The 9,784-nt window shown below is 43.7% G+C and overlaps 1 long non-coding RNA gene across 2 annotated transcripts; it reads left to right on the top strand.

Moving 5' to 3' along the window:
* Positions 1 to 5,175: 5,175 nt before the first annotated feature.
* LOC141277770 (uncharacterized) lies at positions 5,176 to 9,619 on the top strand. 2 transcript variants are annotated; one of them, XR_012329584.1, is made up of 2 exons: positions 5,176 to 6,410; positions 7,292 to 9,619. It is a non-coding gene; the product is annotated as an uncharacterized lncRNA (long non-coding RNA). The 2 variants fall into 2 exon arrangements; XR_012329583.1 differs by having other exon boundaries at positions 5,176 to 6,691.
* The last annotated feature ends 165 nt before the right edge of the window (positions 9,620 to 9,784 follow it).

The raw sequence follows: 9,784 nt of genomic DNA, 5'->3' as shown, positions 1-9,784 counted from the left end.
CTTGGGAAAATTATAGTCATTCTAGGTCCCTTTTCTTTACTTTGACAGAGCTGCACTAGATGACCCCAAATAATATAGCACTCTTTCAGTAGTAGCTTAGATGTTATTGGTATTCTGAAACAAATGAAGACAATGACACATGGAGCTGTGCAACATCTCTGTAACTCTGTTGTCTTAGAGTTGCCTCCATTTTACAGATGATTAGATGACTGTGCATAGAAGTAGATGTTTGGAACCAGCGGTTCCAAAGTAAGTGGAGGTAAACCGCACATTTCCTTCCTTCCTGAAGCTCACTTAGCCAAAACATAGGCTTCTGAATATTAAGCTGTAAAGCATATTATCGGTACATTTTAAAAGAAGCTATTCTTCTAGGATTTCCAATTAATAGCAGGAGGTTTTGAAATTCTTAAAAGATCATCTAATTTTGTGAGATTTACAGCTCTATTTTCCTGTAAAACAAGTTGTATTGGTGCCAGACAGTCATCTGAGCTTCTGGATGCTTCTCTGAACCTCTTGAAGTTTTCTTCTTGCTATCTGAAATTCATGCCAGATAAGCCTTTTTCTAGAGCGTATGTACAGACTTGTGTATTTTTATATAGGAAAGTGATGCAGTGAGTCAAGTCGGGGGTTAAGCCCTCATTCTCAGAGTGGTATTGAGCTCCTGGTGAAATATAATCATCATTTCCTCAGAATCGAAAAGCAGTTATCTCAGGTGTATAAATAATCCCATTAACTATTTATACATTTACGTATGATACATGGATTTATTGTACCTACGAGGTGTGTTCTCTTTGGGAAGTACAAAGCTCTTAGAGACATAGGTTGTTCATTTTTTGCTTTCCCACAAATACTGTGACCCTTTGAGCAGGAAGGTCTATATTTTACTAACATCTAGAACCAGCAGTTAACACGGTGTCTAAGATGTAGTCAATAAATATGAATAGATAAATGAACACATTTTTATGTAAGGGCCAGGACATGGACAAATAGAAATTTTTCATTTTCAGTCACAAAGCAACAACAGACATAAAAATGATACAGACAACAAGTGCTACGGTCATTCAAAGAAGGCATAGAATAGATAGAAGGATCTCCTCTATGGCACAGGGAACTATACTCAATATTTTGTAATAACATCTGTATGGGGCACCTGCTCCACACCAGGCCCTATGACAGGTGCTTACATACTTTCCCTCTCCCCCATCCTATGGGGAAAGTACCTCTGCTATAGATTTAACATTTGCCTCCCCCAAAATTCATATGTTGAAATCCTAACCCCCAAAGTGATGGTATCAGGAGGTGTGGCATTTGGGAGGTGATAAGGTCATGAGGGTAGAGCCCTCATGAACAAAATTAGTGCCCTCATAAAAGAGACCCCGCAGAGGTCCCTCGACCTTTCTGCCATGGGACGTTACAGAGAAAACACGCCAACTGTGACCCAGGAAGAGGATACTCACCGGACAGTGAATCTGCTCGCACCCTGATCTTAGACTTCCAACCTCCAGAACTATGAGAAATAAATTTCTGTTGTTCATAAGCTACCCAGGCTCTGGTGTTTTGTTATAGCAGCCCAAATGGATTACGATCACCTCTGTCCTTAGGTTTCAGACCCAGAAACTCAACTTTGTAGAGGTTACGAGAACCCTAAAGCCACTCAACCAGGCAGAGGCAGATTTGAAATTTAAGTCTCCAATTCCACATGTAAGTCTATCAGACCCTGTCTCCAGACATGATGTCATGAACAAGAGCTAATGCAACAAAGAGTTTACACGCAGCAAAACAATTAGCAAACAAAGTAAGAATATAGTAGACCGACTGTTTTGGTCACCCAATAGCCATTCACCACTCTTCCAGTTGAACAGAAGCCATGCCCCATGGGCACATTCAGCCCTGCTGTTTTCACTTCCCAGATTTGAGGGGTAGGAAATTATTATCCCTCCTGGCCATCAGCACCCTGACCTCTACCACCCACCGGGCCAGCTTCAAGAACAGCTGGATCCACCTGTTCAAATGAAACAGGTCTGCTCTCTGTGGTGTTGGCTTGTAGTTCAAGCAGCTCTCCCCACATGATAGCAAAGCTGGCTCCCAGCAGTTGCAAGCATGAATCCTACCAGCCTAGCAGTCCCAACAGATACCTTTTAAGTATTTGTTCCCCAAAGCTCCAGTTAAAAGTCCTAGGCTGATTCCAATTTGACCTGCTCTGGACAAACATTTTCTTTAGAACCAAGAAGGCTGCCAGACAAAATACAGGATGCCCGCCTCGTTAAAGCTGAACTTCAGATAAACAGTAATTTTTTTAGTAGAAGTATGTTGCATGCAATGTTGAAGACACCCTAAAAAGTCGTAGTTTTCATCTGCGGTTCAGCTTTAACTGGGCGCCCCGTGTGGGCTTTGCCGGCTGTGGTGGGCGCCAAGCGGGGTCGGTGGGGACGGGGGTGGGGTGGGGGGGGGACTGTGGCCCGAGCCGGGTTGCACACCCAGCCCACAGCGTGCAGGGAGAGAGGGGCAGCCTCGTCTCCGCTGCAGGAGCTGAGACGGGGAGAAGGGGAGCGCCCCAAAAGGAAACCAGCTGCCCCTCCCAGGAGAGAGGAGATGGCTGTTCAGCAGCCAGAAACAGCAGAGGAGCCAGAGCACCGAAGCGGCGGCCTCTGAGGACGCGGCGCACATATTTCTGGTGGGGAGGGGCACGCGGGCCGGTCCGTGGGAAAGAGGGGAGCCCGCGCCGGCCCCTCCGCCTCCCGAGCCTGTGCGTTTCCCTAAAAGAGCAGCAGCTGTGCAGACTGACGGTTCACAGTTGTGATAAATCGCCTTAGGAAAGCACTTCGATTAAAGTCACATCTAACTAGAACGCAAGAAGTCACCCCTGAACAAATCAATGGCGAGAGGGGCAGCTCTGGGCGCGCACCCACCCCGCTGCTGTTTTGCTTTCCCCGCAGGACGAGGGACGCTCACTGGGTCGCGGGGACAGCGCGCTGTCTCAGCTGGGGAAGAGGCGCTTCCTCAGGACACATGCAAAACCCAAAGTGTGAAAGGAGGCCTTTATTCCATTCCTTTGGGGGATTTCTTAATGACGTAAAGCCCAACTTGGTTTCAGATCTGCCTGTCGTTTCCGTGACAGAACCTTCCTGGGGTGTCCACCAGCAGCGGGGTGGCCAGGCGCCACAGGGCTGTGCTCTCCTTCCCAAGCCAGTTCATCTCCATCTGTAGCATTTTCAGAGAAACTCTCGGATAGGTTTTCTCCAACAGGTTCTTTTTCCTTCACTTTATAAAGTCATTCTCCTGCACAAAATGAACGGCCTGAAGACATCACTGAGCCTCTTTTTCTCCCAGGGTCAGGGCCAGCACGGCCCCCAGACCACAGGGGCGCAGGACCTCACAATGGGCTTCAGGCCTTCCCCTCCCCTCCCGCCCCTCCCACCGCGCCCTACCCCTCCCCTCCTCCCCTGCAGAAATCACATCCCTTTCTCCAGACTCCCCACTTCAGCTTGACTTCCAGCAGATCTTTACCCTGCCAGTTAGTAATTCAGGACTAATTAGGTGATTGCTTTCATTTATGGTAGCAGTTGTGGGGGGGGTGGATGAAATGGCTTTGCCCCTATTCTTGTTGGAAAAATAAATTACACCCACTGTCACTTGAGATCTTATTTTCCCCCCAATCAAGCAAATTAGCAGCGTGGTTCATTTTCCCAGCATTCACTCCTGAACAGACAGCAGTGCCCTGGAACGTGGCTTAGAGCTGTGTGGTCAAGTGCAATTGTTTGGGGCTGTTTGTGCCGACAATGAGAAGAGACGCCTTGTCTCCGGAAAGAAAATTGGCCCTTGTCTTGCTTTGGCCAACGAGCTGCCCAGAGCGCTGCCCGCCCGGCTTCTGAGGAAGATGTACACCGCCATCTAGTGGATATGGGGGCTCACTGCAGTGTGCTCGTTCTCCCGCCTTTCCTTCTGGCCGGTAAGAACAAGCAATACTGCTTCTTGTAAGTTCCTAAAAATAGGGGAGGTCTTATATCACCAGGAGTGAAATGTTTGCCTCAATGTCTGTAATGAAAGTGCAACCCCATGCTTGCACAACGTCTGTCTTGTCAGTAGCCCTCTTTCATCCCGATGTTTAGGTCCAAGACAGGATCGTCATTGTCTGAGCAATGGGTATCTCTCCGAAGCTGGGTAGTTCTCCCCTGTCCCAAGTAGTGTGGGAGGAGACAGTCAGCACCTTCACAGACGCCTTCATCTCTGCAGCCTCGCCATCACTCCTCATCTAGCCCACAGCAAGCCCGATTCCAAAGTGCACAGGGTAGAGGCGTTCGAAAGTTGGCTTGTTCAACCAGGGGCATTGCCACTTCCCAGAGGGAGCCAGAAACACACCCACATCCTAAGACTCTTTTCAGTCTTGGCGTTGAGGGGGTTCCCACTCTGTCCCCTGACTACACACAAGTCAGCGTCTTTTTCCTATCCGCTCATTCTACCTACATGAAGAGCACATTGATCTCCCCAGTTTTAACACAGGAACCATGATTTTCTTGGGTTTTGTGTATGGGGGGGGGAGAGAATGGGAGAGAGAGCAAGTACATCCCAATATGGAAGGGCTTGGGGCCGTGGTTCTCAACCAGGGGCAATTTTGCACCCAGGAGACATTTGAAAGTGTCTTGGGACACTTTGGATGGTCACAGCTTACGCGAGGCTAAAAGTCCTTCCATCACAGGACAGGCCCACAGCAAAGAAGCATCCAACCCCACCCAGCAGTCATGCTGAGTCTGAGAAAGCCTGGTTTAGGCTCGCAGATATCGCCCTCCAGCAAGCCGGTTGCAACACTGATTGTCCTCAAATGGCCCACACTGCAGAGGCTGTGGATAGATAATGCACCCTCTCCCAAGTCAGTACTGACCGCCGTTTTTCTTCTTTTAGACTCTTCCATTTTAAACATAATTTAGCTGTCTCTTTTTCTTCCCTCTGCTCTGCTGAGAAGAGAAAGGATTGGAAAGGGGGAGGGGAAGGTGACAGAAAAGGAGGATTAGAGGCCTGACCTGTTTCTCCTGGAGAAGCTGGGCACATTCCTCTCTCACACGTGCTTTGTGACCCAGCAAGGTACAATTAAAAGCACAATAATTTGCTTGTTATTCAAGTCAGGCATTAGTCCGGGTAATGGCGTGCTTGGTGTAAGACATGGATTTCTGTGTTCGGAGCTAAGCACAGGACTAGCTGAATTCTCCATGGAGAAATCTTGATTTGTTCAGGTCTTTCATGTTTTCTACAGAGAAGGGATTATGTCTTCCTAAAGAGGGGCGTTGCTTAAAAAGCTACAAAGTGTAAGAAAAGGATTTAGGGCAGAGGGGCCTGTGGTTACGTAGTTGAGGGGTACAGGGAATTTCAGAGCCAAGGATTATTTAAAGCCATAGAGTTAAAAAAATAATTGCTTTAGGGACTTCCCTGGTGGTGCAGTGGTTAAGAATCTTCCTGCCAGTGCAGGGAACACGGGTTCGAGCCCTGGTCCGGGAAGATCCCACATGCCCTGGAGCAACTAAGCCCGTGAGGATAGGTGCCAACTGGCACTCACCAGCCCAAGAGGTTTGTCTGCTCAGCCGCGGGGGTGGGCGGGGCTGCAAGCTGAGGATCGGGCTTTAGTGGGAGCGCAGGGAGAGGACTGGGGTTGGTGGCGTGAACATAGCCTGAAGGGGTTAGTGCACCACGGCTAGCCGAGGTGGGGGGGTGGGGAGTCCGGGAAAAGATCTGGAGCTGCCGAAGAGGCAAGAGACTTTTTCTTCCCTCTTTGTTTCCTGCTGCACGAGGAGAGGGGATTAAGAGCGCTGCTTAAAGGAGCTCCAGAGACGGGCGCGAGTCGTGGCTAAAAGCGCAGACTCCAGAGACGGGCATGAGACGCTAAGGCTGCTGCTGCCGCCACCAAGAAGCCTGTGTGCGAGCACAGGTCACTATCCACACCCCGCCTCCGGGGAGTCTGTGCAGCCCGCCACAGCCAGGTTCCCGGGATCCAGGGACAACTTCCCCGGGAGAACGCATGGTGAGCCTCAGTCTGGTGCAAAGTCACGCCGGCCTCTGGCGCCGCAGGCTCGCCCCGCACTCCGTGCCCCTCCCTCCCCGCGGCCTGAGAGAGCCAGAGCCCCCGAATCAGCGGCTTCTTTAACCCCGTCTTGTCTGAGTGAAAAACAGACGCCCTCCAGCGACCTACACGCAGAGGCGGGGCCAAATCCAAAGCTGAGCCCCTGGGAGCTGTGAAAACAAAGAAGAGAAAGGGAAATCTCTCCCAGCAGCCTGAGAAGCAGTGGATTAAAGCTCCACAATCAACTTGATGTACCCTGCATCTGTGGAATACATGAATAGACAACGAATCATCCCAAATTGAGGAGGACTTCAAGAGCAAGATTTATCATTTTTTCCCCTTTACCTCTTTTTCTGAGCGTGTATGTGTATGCTTCTCTGTGAGATTTTGCCTGTATAGCTTTGCTTCCATCATTTGTCCTAGGGTTCTATCCGTCTGTTTTTAAAATTTTTTTCTTAATAATTATTTTTATTTTAATAACTTTATTTTATATTACTTTATCTTCTTTCTTTCTTTCTTTCCTTCCTTCCTTCCTTCCTTCTTTCCTTCCCTCATTTAGACAAAGAATCATCCCAAATTGAGGAGGTGGACTTTGAGAGCAAGATTTATGATTTTTTCCCCTATTCCTCTTTTTGTGAGTTTGTAAGTGTATGCTTCTGTATGAGATTTTGTCTGTATAGCTTTGCTTCCACCATTTATCCAAAGGTTCTATCCGTTCGTTTTTTTTCTTAATTTTTTTCTTAATAAGTATTTTTTAATTTAATAACTTGATTTTACTTTATCTTATTTCTTTCCTTCCTTTTTCCTTCCTTCCCTCCTCCCTTCCTTCCTTCCTCCCACCGTCCCTCCCTCCCTCCGTCCTTTCTTTCTTTCTTTCCTTCTTTCCTTCTTCTTCTTTCTTCCTTCCTTAAATTAAATTCAATATAGATATTTAAATTTAAGGTAAAATTAAATTATAATTTGAAATTATATGTGGAGTTTTATTTCCTAAAGAATATTTTGGAAATTTCAACTCCTATTTTAACTTATATTTTCAGAGAAGGTATTTGGTCCAAATGAAGAATATCTTCAATTATTGTTCTTCTATTGCAAGCAAAAAAGGATTTATACTTCTTTTCATGAAATATGGTTGTTTGACAACAGAAGGATAAATATTTTATATTTTTAGAAACAACAGTCAGGCTACTGATATTCTTAATGAGTTTTAATAAATCTGAATGCTTCTTATCATCTACTCTTTAGCTGGTACCTGAGGAGTTGTATACCTCCCTGAAGATATGTGCTCCAGACCCATAAATATGCAGTTCACAGAGCCCACCACCAGAGGACAAAAATGAAGTAAAATCTTGAAACCATGTAGTGAAAATAGTGGGAGTTTAAATAAAAGCAACATTTCACAGTATGCTTTTCTGACCAATGTTATATCTAATACCCTAATGGATTATATGTACATGGATTCTGAAAAGTCAGCAGCACACTTCACTGGTCAATTTCTATGATAAGGGGAATGGAATTTGAGTGTAGAAAAACAGTATACTTACATCTTAAAATTCCACCCCTACAGAATCTACTCACTATTGAAAACTGGTAAGAATAATAGCTTTCTGTGTCTCAGTGACCAGTTAACATTTTCAAGAGTAGAATTTATCTTCCTATGATGCTCAAATACACAGGAAAAATGCATATCTAGGACAATGGATAAACTCTATATGACATGAGAAAATATTCAAATGGAAAAAGTATAAGTATCTACAAGGCACAGTTTTATATGCATTAGTGTGGATATATACATAAAGAAGCTCTAAGAAACATAAAAATCACTTCCAGGAAGTAATTTTAGGTAGAAGAGAATTAACATGGATGAGGAAGAAAAGAGAGTTGGTTTTAAAATAGTTTCATTTACTTGTGTTTTTTTGTTTGTTTATTTTTTTATTTATTTGGTCTTTGGAATATAAGAAAACAGTGGCTTTCAGATCAGTATCCCAGTGGAACAAAGGGACCGAGGTCTATCCTGGAGCCCAGCCATTGTTTGACTATCTTGTAATAATACTGGTGAAATACAACCAAATCATTTGAACTATAAGCATCCTCTCTGACAATAAATTTAAGACATCAACATTATATATTAAAGAAAGTAAAGAGAGAATACTGTTTTCTTTAGAGAGAAAATACAGATCCTGGACCAAATCAATAATGTCAGCAAACCTCATGGGTATAAAATATTTTGCTGCCTATCATTTAGAACATGCCTCTAGAAGAGGGAAACTGGGCGATAATTTCCCCAGATTTTATATTTAATTTAAATATTTTAGATAAGAGGCATCTCTAGTAAAACACTGTATTATTGATTCTTTCCAATATGATAGCTCACAGGAGTTCCTCTTTCCTTCTCAAATACATATGGAGAAATGGAGGTGGGTGTGGGTTAGAGGAAGTATCTAAATAGAGCATAATAATCAACAGTTTGTTTTGTTAAAATAGAAATTTCTATTCAAATTGTTTCCAGAGACAGAAACACACAGAGACAATTCCATGTGACAACAGTGAAAGAGACCAGAGTGATGCAGCTGCAAATCAAAAAACTGCCAACACCAGTGATTGATGGCCACCACCAAAATCTGGTTAAGACAAAGAAGGATCCTCCCCTTGAGGCGTCAGAAAGAACATGGCCCTCTCAACACTTTGAGTTTGAACTTCTGGCCTCTAGAGCTGTGATAAAATAAATTTCTGTTCTTTTAAGCTAACAAGTTTGTGGTATCTTGTCATGGTAGCCCTAGAGATGACAGTATTTGATTCCTGAGCTGGCAACTGTATTTTGACTATGTAATGACTATTCCAAGATAATCAACAGACACAAAGATAAAGGCAAAACTGAGACTAAGCCCAGTTCTTTTTATTCCCAGAATAATAAATGATTTTTTAATTAATTTAGATCTCTTTGTCTAACCCCTCTGCTTTTCAGAAGAGTATGTGGGACCAATCAAGTATTAATATGTTATACTTTCACTTTAATTCATCTCAAATTATTTCTAATTCCCCTTATGAGTTCTTACTTGACCCATGAATTATTTAGGAATATATTCTTTAATTTCCATTTGTGATTTTCAACAAATTTCTTTCTGTTAACGATTTCTTATTGCATTCTGTTTTCATCTGAGAGCACTCTTTGTATTGTTTATGTCCTTTAAAATGTACTGAAATTTGTTTTATGGCCTAGCATATAGTATATCCATGTGCATTTGAAAAGAATGTATATTCTGATGCTGTTGGGTGGAATGTTTTATAGATGGCTGTTAGGTCTACTTGATTGATAATGCTGTTCAAGGTTTTTATTTTCTTGTTGATTTTCTGTCTGTTCTGCTATTGAAAGAAGGGTATTAAAGTATCCAACTATTATTGTAGAACTGTCTGTTTCTCTTTTCTGTTGTGTCGATTTTGCTTCATTGTATTTTGAAGTCCTGTTGTTAGGTGCTTATAAGTTTATAATTATTATGCATTCTAGATGGAATAATCACTTTATCATTTTAAAATGTCTTTGTCTCTAGTAAAAATTTTCATCTTAAAATGTAATTTTATTTTATTTCCATTTCCCTAGGAGGTGGGTCAGAAAGGATCTTGCTGTGATTTATGTCATAGAGTGTTCTGCCTATGTTTTCCTCTAAGAGTTTGATAGTTTCTGGCCTTACATTTACATCTTTAATCCATTTTGAGCATATTTTGGTGTATGCTGTTAGG

This window comes from Tursiops truncatus, unplaced genomic scaffold, assembly GCF_011762595.2.
Source record: "Tursiops truncatus isolate mTurTru1 unplaced genomic scaffold, mTurTru1.mat.Y mat_scaffold_47_arrow_ctg1, whole genome shotgun sequence".
Taxonomy (NCBI): domain Eukaryota; kingdom Metazoa; phylum Chordata; class Mammalia; order Artiodactyla; family Delphinidae; genus Tursiops; species Tursiops truncatus.
The sequence above is the reverse complement of the archived record's forward strand: the minus strand, read 5'-3'. Positions and strand labels throughout refer to the sequence as shown.